Below are 12,582 nucleotides of genomic sequence, written 5' to 3'. Positions count from 1 at the left end.
TGAAAGGCAGTTGCCATAAAGAACCCCAGGTATTGATTACCTGGTTAAAGAGAGGACTGTTAGCTACAGTCAGACAATAAACTGATTAGACAGACTGAGATTGAATATCTATGTGTGCAGTAAAAGGGGAAGAGATAGAGACAGAAAAACTGTTTAGCATGATGCTGAGTGTTTGAGCTGAAGAACGGTTTCCCATACTATCTGTAACACTCCTGTGCTGTACCCCCCCCCTCCCCCTATTGCATCCCATCCCAGCCTCGGCAGATACCCTCTGCTCTGTTCACTGCGCCGACCCAGCCCTTCAGTGGACTGTGCCATTTGATCCGTGCAGAAGATGATTCACACTCTGCGACCTGGGGAGTAAGAGCGGCAGAGGAATCCCTCTCTCTCCCTCTCCACATCCATAATTCAGCATTTGCGCCTTCGTCCTCCTCCCTCCCTTTTTTCCTTCCCTCCTGTCTCCTTCCTCACACAGCTTTTGCTGCTGCTACTCACTGCCGTGTGCACTTCAGCACAGCATCCACAACCTGAAGTATCAGTCTTCTGTAAAGCACCCATCTGGAACTCTACGTCAAGCTGCACAGGTAAGGTGAGAGCGAAACAAAGTGCTACTTTTCCTTTATGGGATTCAGAGTTTGTGGTGTGTGAAATATATGACAGCTGCATTCATCTTTAAAGTCTTGTGGCTGATTCGCTTGCTAATTTATTGCATAATTTACCTTTTTGTTTTTTGCAACTAGATGATTTTTGGAGGAAATACATGGTGATACTGTTGCTATGGTAGCTTAGTGAAGCAGCCAAAATGTTTTAAAAAAGAGTGCGGTACCACATCAGGGGGTACATTAGGAAGTGTTGGAGCGTTGGTTGTTGGCATGCAATAAAGTTTAATGTCCCCATGCGAGACACTAATCCCATCATCCCGACCTAACACATACAGTAAGTACACACACATGCACAACCACACATTCCCCCATTCTGCAGGCTGCTCTACCTTTATCCACTCATAAAAGAGAAACAGCGAAGCTTATCATGTGAGTTCAATAACTGGACTCTTGGTGGAGCTCAAAGGAAACTGTACTGTGCTGTTTTGCCAGACAGTAGCACACTGATCTATGTTTAATGGCGCACGGACACATCCTGTTGCGGACTGAGGCTTCACGGTGTGGTTTGATTATTGAAAATATGCTGTGTCTGCATTGTCTATATACTTTTGACCAGATATGTGTGTTTTGTATTTGAAAAATGCATCTTGGGTTCGACTTTTGATTCAAAGTATGTCTATAAATGGGCTACATAGTCACTTTCTTTTTATTGCCTTTTTTTCTCCTGCAGATTTCTTTAATTAAAAACAAAATATGTTGAATAAATAAAAGATTTGGCAAAGCTCATTGATCATATGACCCTGTTGATTTCCAATTTTGAGTAGTTGATAGTCTTAGAACATACTACAATCTACAGATTGTTACTTCAATAATGGTTAATAACCTGTTCGCAAAAACATTTTGAAAGGTAACATACACTTTTTGTGAACTCTATAGAAATACACATTATAGTCTACTGGCAGTTAGTTGAATGCATGTTACCTGAATGTTAAAACAGTGTTGTCAAGTGATACACTGTTGACATGCTACTGAATAGCTACTGATAACTTGCAGTGTCAACAGATGGACTATCAAAATGAAGTGTAATATTGTCTTAAATGTGTCTCAAAATCATAACACCTTATGTCAGCAAGAACAAAATGTATGTGGCCAGAGATTGATAAGTGATCCCTGTCTGAGGGAAGTTAACTGATTTAATGTACTGGGGCACACCTTTATGTTTTTTTTTGGTGTTTTATAATGCAGCAAGTGTTGAACAGGATGGTGGAGATAGCAAAAAGAAGAAGGAAGAGAGGCAAAGAATATGTAACATCTTAGTGAGGCTGGCGGTCGATGTGCTGCTACATGAGAGAGTGTTGAGGCTCACTGAAGCCAAAATCTCACGCAGGATTGTCAACACAGCTGGATTTCAAAAAGGCAGGTTCAGTGTGGGATGCTGTTGAAATGTTGCAATTGAGTGAGACAAGAAAAAGTAACCAAAACAGTGATGTTTACTGCGTAAAACAGCCAAAGAGAAAGCATATTTAACCACTCTTACACTGTAATGGATATGGGCTCTTTGTCATATTAATTTTACATGATTTCACTGTGCCTTACATTGTAATACATTTTCACTGCTGGTGAACTGCATTGTTAAAGGCTGAGGATCTAATGCTAGTGATAGATGATGATGATGAGTTGTAGAGTGAGAAAAATGTTGCCTTGGCTTAGCTTATTTTGCTTTGGTTTGAAAATGCCAATGTTGTCATTAAATTAAAGGCATTCAGCTCTTGAATGTTTACCATTTAATATTGCATTGGACAGGTTTTTAATGAGTTAGCCAACAAAAATAAAAAGTTGTAGTATTTTTTTTTGGCAATATTTTAAGTGCTAAGTTGTCACAGATAAGTCACAGATAATTGGTCTTCACATAGGTGTTTATGCACTGCCCTTCCAAGAGATCAACTGTCAATCAATCAGTGCAAGTAGATGTCTTTTTAGCTTCTATTTTAAGTTTTCCTGTAATCGGGACAAGGGCAAAGCTAATGTTGCACCTTGTAGATGCTGAGGCTTAATTTGAATTTCCACCACAGAAATATGATTTCCTGTGTTATTTTAGCCACAGTACATTAATGAAAGCTGGATTTAATTACACTTCCTGATAAACATTTGTAGCTTTAGCAGTGTGAGCGCTCATGTTAGTGAGCTTCGGATTGATGTGTACTTTTTATAAAATTAGCCCAAGCCTACGATGGAGAAAATACATTTTTAATGGGGCAGTAAATACACATTAGAGTAACCACACAATGTTGTACTTAAAAGTTTTGGTTAAAGTACAGCAACCTGTTTTATCTCCACTCTTTGTTTACGAACTGTTCTGCTGCAAGTTCTCATCTCAGTGTTTCGACCTTGAATAAAACCACCGCACTGCTGTAATATAGATAAGCAAATGAAACAGTAAAAATAATAAGAATCTAGTAACTGAATCTGAGACAATCTTCAAAAACAACTGTATAAAAAACATTGGTCATGCGTACAAATGCTTAGAACAAGCTTTGTTAGCGTGTTTCTGTTATGTGAACTCTCACACTAGAATGTGAAAAATGACTGCTCTCTTACAGTATATTCTTACAGTGGAGTTGGCATGGTGTTAACCTCCTGCAAAAGGTCTCAGGGCTGTGTGCATAGAAGTGGATGTGCTCGTGGGGTTCATGTTGGTGTTTTTTAATACTTTTGGTATAACACTCATTTGTCTTTTGGAAGTTGGTAAACCAATTAGCCTGACTGACAAGCAGGGCACACTGTGTTGTTTAAATATGTAAGGTGTATCTGCGAGCTTCTGTGACCCACAGTTACTTATAACACCTGTCTTTGTGTTGATCTGCAGACAGATTTACACATGCATAACTCCAGCTTCAAGGCAAAATGAGTAGGATTGTCGGTTGCTAACACAACATCTATAGTTGGCCCATCCTGTCCCTTTTAATGAGGCTTACGGTGCTCGGCAGCGGGTGAAAGCAGACGCCAATTCACTCTCGTTTTGGAACAAGCTCTGTCCTTCTGGCATTTCACCTTGCTATATTTGTGTTATTTCTTTGCTGTGGCTGCCATTTTGGTAAATGTAAATGGACTGTATTTATATAGCGCTTTTCTACTTTAACAACTAATCAAAGTGCTTTTACATAGTACAGTAACCATTCACCATCCACACACCATTCATACGCTGTGGCCGAGGCTGCCGTACAAGGTGCCACCTGCTCATCAGATAAACGCTCACACACATTTACACTCTAATGCGCATTTCGGGGGCAACTCGGGGTTCAGTCTCTTGCCCAAGGACTTTTCGACATGGGACTGCAGGGCCAACCTTCCGATTGGCAGGCGACCGCTCTACCACTGAGCCACAGCCACCTCTTGGATGCATGCTTATGATCTAGCATCCGGTTCGCTACGTTTCGAGGTTGACGCTCAGAAATGTCTCAGGCACAGCAAAATAACAAAATACAGACGGATGGCAGGGTCTTCATCAGTGATGATTGTGAAGGATTATTTTCATATTAGTTTATACATCGTTTTGTTTTCCTGGAAAATCCTACTCATTGTGCCTTTAAGGCTATCATAGGCATACAAAGCTTTAGAACCAAGAACCATAACTATGTACTTCTAATTGTTTAAACTTAATTAGACCTTAAGACCTTATAGAGGTGGCAGATCAGAGAGCACACTCATATGTCATGTCGATGTCTTTTTTGGAAGGAAAAGATAAAACATATTTTTTCACATAGATCCAATTATTTGCTTAATCAGGCATTGATAAATTACTAAATCTTGACCTTGCACAATTGTATCCAGCTCACAAGAGGTGCAGGAAATTTCATTACTTGTATGAAATCATGAAACACAGAGGCTGAGGCGTAATTCATTAATATTAAACATAATGCTGCTCTTGTTTGAATAGAGCTATTAGCAACGGATGGTCTGCATCTGGGTTCCAGAGTTAACAGGATTCCATTGTTGCACTTTCCATATAGCTGTTGATTAAAAATGCCTCCAGCAGATATGTGTGATTACCCAGCTGCTACCTGATAGTGGAATACAATAAGAATAATGGTGGCAAAGCTGTGTGGTCAAATTACTTTGATTCATTTCATTTTTCTGTTGCTCACGTCACAAACTGAACACGTTGAAAACTCAAAAGGCTTAAATTGCTCATATTATGCTCATTTTCAGGTTCGTAATTGTATTTAGAAGTTATATCAGAATAGGTTTACATGGTTCAATTTTCAAAAAACACCATGTTTTTGTTGTACTGCACATTGCTGCAGCTCCTCTTTTCACCCTGTGTGTTGAGCTCTCTGTTTTAGCTACAGAGTGAGGCATTGCACTTCTGTACCATCTTTGTTGGGAGTCACACATGCGCAGTAGCTACAAAGTGATGCACTTTCGTCACGGAAGTAAACAATAGAGCTGTTTGGAGCAGTTTGTGAACAGTGTTTTCTGTTGGAGATGGTAAGTATCTTTGGGGTGGACTTTGGGCTTTTTCACTTTGTAAACATAAAGTGCACAACAAGATATATAACACAATAAAGGAAAGGGAAAAAGCCAAAAAGCATAATATGAGCACTTTTAAAAAATGTCAAAAATCCTTGCAAAGCAATGCAAGATATGTTACCTTTTTTTGCAGATTTTTACAAAAGTCTAAGAATAAAACTATTTTCCATCACAAATTAATGTTTTTCTTTTCTCCATACAATCATTTGAATTGAATTTTCCTTTGTCCTTCTCTCTCTTAGTCTGTGTACAATAGATTTTCTTCGGATGTAAAAGCTGCCAAAATGTCTTTCTTCTGACATGTCATCTGCATTCAAAAGAAACTGTTTCAGACGTAGTTTTAGAATAACACACCAAACCAGCAATTAAACACTTCTCAAAATGCCTCTTTACCTTCAGCAACCTGGTGTCGAGTCACCTAAAAGTGTTACAAACTGAATAGAAATTTGTTTCTATATCTTAAAGGTGCTAACTATCCCTCATTACTATGGGTAGCTCTGTAAGCGAAGTTGCCGTTGGCACTCCCAGTTTTCTTCCAATTCAATTCAATTAGCTTTATTGGCATGAATGTAACAACAAAATATATTGCCAAAGCATCATGCAAAATTAATATAAATACAAATCTTCCTCCCTAGCCTTCCCTTCCTGATCCGCAGATCGGCACTGAGATCCATATGAGCACCAATCTCCCACGGATGCCCGGCCTGGGTCATGTGCATTGCAGAATGGCAGCAATTAACTAAGCAGTGTGAGCACTATAAGCGTTGTTAGTTTGGCAGTGCTAGCTGCCACCATTATGGCTCTGCCACATCCATGTTTGCTTGTAATGTCAGAAGTGACTTTGAATGTCTGTCAAACTCAAACTCAGTATTTGAAGTACAGCACCTTGAAATAGTATATATCTAAATTAATATTAGTGGGAAACCACGTAGAATTTGCAGAAAGTGAGGAAATGTATTTAATCTTTTTGAACGAAAAGAAAATCTAGTTAGAAAAGTGTGCAGCCCTGCATTGTGTTCCGCCTTTGAGGTTTTGCTTGCTTTGAGAGCAGGTTTTAAAAAAATGTGTCCCTGGGGAGCATCATGGCACTGAATCCTCCGAGTGTGTCAGGGCAAGTGCCCTTTTAAAGATTACTTTGATGGCATTTCATCATTAGTCAGCTGGAAGTGAAAAGACAAAAAAGGATGTGTAAGAGGAGGTGTAACAAAGTGACGGTTCCAGGCAAACGCTGAGACGCTGCCTTTATTTTGTATACACCTTCCATGGTTGAGCCTCAGTTATTCATATGTTTGCCTCTATTTTAGTGGGTTATGATCCTAGTAATTCACACCAGCTTATTTTAGTTAGATTTTGAACTAGAATTTCGAGCGGTATCTTTTTCAGTTTTTTAAGAAATTCATCTTGTTTATTATTCTGCTGGGATACATTTCTGGCCAGGCAAATCGACCTTTGATATTTAAAGGCTGTAGCCTGTTTAGTCTGATTTCATTGATCCCGATTGATTCATTCCACATTGGGCATCTCTCGGAGTGTGTTTACTTTGATTAATGGATCTAATGGGTAAATATACATTTCTGCTATCTTTCTCCTTCTTCAGCCAGTTCATACTAATCTCCTTGTATGGCTAGAAGGTGATAAGATGTCGCTAAGATACTACTCTCTCTGTTTTAGAAAGTACTCTTTTCTTTGTGTCTTTCCTTTCTCTTCTTTCATTCTGCATTAACACTTCAGGTGGGAATATAGGCTGTAATGGCCTTAGTGTCCAGGGGGAGGGAATGCTGTTCCCTCACAGCCCTGTGGTGGCACTGGTTTTCTATTTTTTATCCTTAGAGAGATTCTTCATATCTCCACTGAGCTGTTGGGGATGAATTCAAGGCAAAAGAGAGAGTAACACACAGCAAGGGTGTGGGGGATAAATGTTGTCTCTAGTGTGTGGACATAATAGAATGCAAATATTTTGATCTCAGTCTGTTTATTTCATTAACATTTCACAAAAAAAACGTTCAAACATTGACAGATTGGGCTCATCTATGAACACATGCGCCACAAAGTTGTGATGGTTTTTTTTTACAATATGAAAGTGAATGCTGCAGTCCTCATTGAATACATTTTCAGAAACGACCACCCCAACACTAGAACGTGACTGCAAACAGGCTTGAAGTAAGTTAATTAGCATGAGAAACATCAAGGTTTTTTAAACACTTTGGGCCCTATCTTGCACCCGGCGCGGCGCAAAGCACGACGCAAGTGTCTTTGGTATTTTAAGACCGTCCAGCGCCCATGTCAATTAAATAGCAAATGCACCTGCGCCCATCTTTGCGCCCATGGGCGTGCTGGTCTGACAGGGAGGTGTGTTCAGGTGAATTCTTGGTGTATTGCTATCTTGAGGCAGCAGGAAGTGATCGTGCCATTGACCAACAAAAACCTGGTCTAAAGTCAATAGCGCAGCATTTCATTGTTATTTTAACAGCGTATTAGTAAAATGCGCCTAGGCTTATGCACGCACACTCACACTATGCTTGTTACACACACAGGGAAGCGCAGCAAGCACGCAAACATGCAAACGATTACAAATAAAAATATTACGGTGCAAATCCGCCATCATAATAGCAATGCGCCAAATTGCAAACGCGCCTGGCTTTTAAAGGGAATGGGAGATGACACTGATTGGTTTATTGCATGTTACGCCCCAAAACACACCTCAGAATTAATGAAGACACTAATTACAACCCTTTTGAACCATGCGCCCGGCGCACAGACTGATTTTTCTGCCGTCAATCTAGCAAAAGTGGATTTGGACACGCCCTAAACACACCTGCGCCAGGCGCTTCACGCTGTGCGCTTAGATCGTTAAAATAGGACCCTTAGTCCTCAATTCAGTGATTCCTCATGGTGGGTATACAGTATTTTTACAGACCTTTGGCATCTCATCAAGGATTCCTAAGTGAGCCTACAAAAGCAACGTATGCACACATTGCTCAGATAAAAACGCTCTAGGTAAAACTAATCACCAAATAGCACATGCATGTATTGCATTTTATTTTTATATGCAGGAAAAGAAGAGCAGGGTGACCATGTGGTACTTGACCCTGTCTAACAGACATAACAGCTGTCACAATAGGCTTTGAAAGCATAAGGTGATTTTACGTGCACCACTGACATCTTAAATGCTGCAATGGAGAGATAACGTCTCTGTTTAAATTGCCTCCAATTCTAAATTAGCTCTGAATCTAAAAAAATGATTTCCATGATTTCTTTTCTCCACGAGAGAAGTCATTATCCGGTATCAGCACATTTTGTCAGCAAAATTGCCAGCTGTAGCGATGCAGCAGTTTTGTATCAGGTCAGAGACTTTTGACAGCATCTGGGCTTGTCAGCTATCAGTCTACTCTTTTAAAGATTAAAAGAACCCATAGGGGCATTTGCAGGACTCGTTCTGCCCCCAGAATTTGGCAGAGTGCAGCAAACAACAAGCAGCAGCAGTTGCAGTATGTGTGTGACCTAATTTTATCATAATCTGCCCTGCCATGAGCCTGTTCCCAAACATCACCATGGAATAACTGCATTTTTGAACATGGAAATTAAAAAAGCTGCCAAACTGAAGGTGCAATACAAAAACTGCTCATCTTAACAAGTCATTTTCTCTTATCTTGAAACGTTGCTCTCCTCAACACAAGTGGTGAGTGTCACTTGTGTCCAAGGCAATTTCACTTGTGCAAAGAGATTTCGTGGATCGATTGGCATCTTGAAACGAGTGGAGTGGCCTGCCTTGTTTCAAGATATTGACATGAAACAAATCACGGCGTTGTAAAAATGAATATGCCTGTGCTCCATTTAAGAAGAATTGGAGGAGAATGATTGGCTTTAATGTCGTTTGTTTCACGATTCTTATGCTTTATTTGAGATTTTTCAAACAAGGGCATTTTTTTCTATTTGTTAAGAGGCAAGTTGTGTTTTTGCCTTTGTCACAATGAGGTCAATGTTTCTTGTATTTTTAAGAGAAACAATGCACAAACCTAACATAACCTCTTCCTAACATTAATGTAACCAAGTGTCACGTAAAAACGCAATTCTAGCACACTGAAAGCACCAAAATGGCAGATGAATCTCATGAAATGAATGCAATTTGTATTAATATACAGAAAAGAATTGTAAATTAAATCTGTATTCTGTGAACAATGCATAACATTGTGATGAATGGAAACAGTTGAGTAACTTGGACTTGACGTAACACCCGTAAAATCTGTTTCTTTTATCCTCCCAGTTAATGCACTGGGAGTACCTCAAATTAGGGGCAGTAGAGGATCTACTATCGCGTGTCATAAGTGTTGAAGAGCCAGGAAAGCCTTGATTCTTACGTGGCCACTTCTTCATTATTATTTTTTTTATTTTTATTTTTTGACAACCACAACTCAGATAATTTCACAGGACAGCTGCTACAAATCAGCCCAAATGGCCTTGAGTAGGCGGAGGGGGATGCATATTCACCTCCAGTGTGGAGGTACAGTCTTTAGCCATGACCTATTCTTTTTGGCCAATGGGAAAGAGAAGTGTGCCAGCATGATTAATGGTCATGATTACCTACTCAGAAAATGTGGTTTTCTGGCCCAGCAGCTTCACTTTTATGACTTAAACCTGGGGCAAGATGCTTCATCATGCAGGCAAAGCTCACAGTCAGTGTGTGGTGAAGACCAAACATATCACTGATAAAGTGTTTACCATCAGCTGTTTGGATATAAAGGGAAAGCCTCATGTGGACTGTTATGTAGACATCTACGTTGATGTTTAACATCAATTTTGGCCTCGGGAGTTTGTAGCCAGTGCAAGACTGATGCTAAATTTCAATCTTGCATTGTGCCCGTGGGTATATATGATAACAAAACAGTCTAATTGTATTACAGATTGTAATGAGCAAATCATCAAAAGCAGGAAGGCGCTTGGAGGTAAAAACACTTCTAAAGTCTCCTCCAATATCTGATCTGAATTTAGAGGGGATGCTTCATATCAGGGAGAAGATGCTGACCAAATAATCTTAGAGATCCTCAAGGGTTCAACTGATGAAAACACAAGATACTATTTTACACTATGCATTTACTAAACGCTCCACTCTGTCTGTATGCGTTTGTGTATGCAAGCATAACAGCCTGTGCTTCTGTGGGAGCTTGTGTGTCTGTTTGTACTTGATTTTGTAGCACTTGTGCGCTACGGAACTCCCAGATGACACCCCCTGATCATTAACCTAAAGTTAATTTCTGTCACAAACACGACAGCAAGCCTCATTACGACTCAGCACTACTCCACCTCCACCAAACGACTCTATATCTTGCCACTGAGGCTCAAAGGTTAGCCCCTCTAAAAAGGTTACAGCTCCCTGTGACATTTCCCTTGATGACATATTTGGCCATTTGTTTTTGATAAATATAAACTAGCTTGTTGTTGCCACTTGGAAATACTTATTAAACCATAATACGAGAATTGGTCTGGGATCAAAAAGAACCAAGGAAAAGAGACCTGTGATTCATGGAAGATTTAATTAGGCATGGTTCTTGACACGGGCAGAGAGCCATCTATGACTTGTCAAACATGAAGCTATTTTAACATCAGCAGTGGATGTTTCCAACATCAACAGCTTATAGCACAGTTTATGGTGAACTGCACCTGACATAAATATTAAAGTTGCATGTATTAGAGCGGACAACAGGAACATCAAGTGAAGAGGAAATCTATCAAATGCTAAGTACTCTAATAATCTTCCATTTGCTTTTTTGGCTAGGGAGCAAAACGTCTTGTGGCACTCACACCATCATCCATCACTGAGCAACTGAAAATATGAGAGCAGCTGTGGTTGTTCCAATAGTACAGGCAGAGAGTTTTGAAAGTGAGAAATCTCTGTTCCTGGCTCGGTAGCAGCTGACTCACTGGTAGTGATCAACAACCTTATCAAACCCTGCAGATATATCATGGCCATTTTTTTGCTACAGGACCTTACAATCTTACTTATTGCACCTTAAACACCTTTAAATATGTCAGTAGCCCCCATAACATCTGTCAGTTGATGCTTATGCACATAACGTGTGGCTGCAAATTCAACTAAACAGCAATCCTATCTCTAAAAGCAGAGGCACATGACTTGTCTGCATGGATGCCAGCTTCAAATACAGAGTTGATTGAAATTGTGACTGGGCTGTGGTAAAGCCTAATTTAGCTATGAGTTTTGGGGTTACAATAACCCCTTTAACTTTTAAAGAACCAACTAGAAACCTGCAGAAATTCAATAATGATGAGAAAGAAGAAACTTTTTTATTTGTCACATAGAAACATATAGTACAATGTAGTGAAATTCAACATCTGCATTTAACCCATCCTAAGCATTACGAGCAGTGGACTGCCACATCGTGCTGTGTGTGGCACACAGTTATTGGGCTGTAAAATGCAGGTGAGGGAAACATATCACCGCAGAACCTCCATTTGTAGGATGACAAACTTCAACAAGTCCTCCAAACCATACGACGATACAGGTTGTTTATTCTTACCCTCTAATACGACAGTTTCCTTTCACAAATCTAAACCAGGGAGCGTTGGTTGCAATTTTGAATGTAAGGGTTGCAGTTTTAAACACGTTGTCAACATTTTGAAATGGCTGCAGTTTGGTTATATTTAGGCACCAAAACTACTTAGTTAAGTTTACAAAAAGATCATGGTTTGGGTTGAAATCAGATGTTGCTTCACTTCCGCCCACGCACATGACACTGAATGTGACGTTTGTTCCGTGAAGTTAAAAAAAAACAAAAAACTTGCCGTTTACATTTATTTTCAAACGAGACACGAACCCTGTTCAGTGAAAGTCCTGTGTTTATTTGAACTTGGCGCTCTTGTACTTTGTCACGTTACTTTCTGCTTTGCTCACGTTATAATTACTTTGGCCACGAGAGGGCGCCACCTCTAGAAGCGTAAACATGAGTCTTAATTGCTGCCTGAACAAATTATGTATGGGAGCCTTTTTCGTGGGAAGGCACACTCGAAAATTTCAGGAAGCTAGGCTTCATGGCAAAACATCAGAGAGAAGAAGGACTGCCCTGTGGTTTGATGTGGGTAGTGTTTTAGTTAAACAAAACCAGTGGAAGATAGTCAGGCCATGACTTCTCAATGTGTGTAGAATGTCATGGAGGGTTCTATTGGAGTGCTCACACTGGCCATTTCCTTGAGGATGGTGGAGGGTTGTTCTGGACTTCTTGATGCCATAAAAATTGCACGTTTCTGTATGATTGTGCTTTCAAAACTACAGCCATGGTAAGAGTGCAGTCGAGCTGGGTAACTAGTCACTAGTACTAGTCGCTAGTACTTGTAGAACCACTCCTTACTAAATATATCTGTGACTGTACCAGCCTGCCGAACGCAGGTAGGCATGACCTGGGTAAGCTTTGACAAAAATGTCAGTCAAAACCAACAC

The 12,582-nt window shown here is 40.0% G+C and overlaps 1 protein-coding gene across 1 annotated transcript in view; it reads left to right on the top strand.

The window, feature by feature from the left end:
- Nucleotides 1-453: 453 nt before the first annotated feature.
- LOC120552656 (cadherin-18) overlaps nucleotides 454-12,582 on the top strand; it is a 179,392-nt gene continuing 167,263 nt past the window's right edge. The window contains exon 1 of the mRNA XM_039790844.1: nucleotides 454-589. The gene's annotated coding sequence lies outside the window, so the exon portion shown is untranslated. The remainder of the gene's footprint in view (nucleotides 590-12,582) is intronic.

Source organism: Perca fluviatilis, chromosome 22 (genome assembly GCF_010015445.1).
Source record: "Perca fluviatilis chromosome 22, GENO_Pfluv_1.0, whole genome shotgun sequence".
Taxonomy (NCBI): domain Eukaryota; kingdom Metazoa; phylum Chordata; class Actinopteri; order Perciformes; family Percidae; genus Perca; species Perca fluviatilis.
This window is presented reverse-complemented; position numbering and strand designations above follow the sequence as displayed.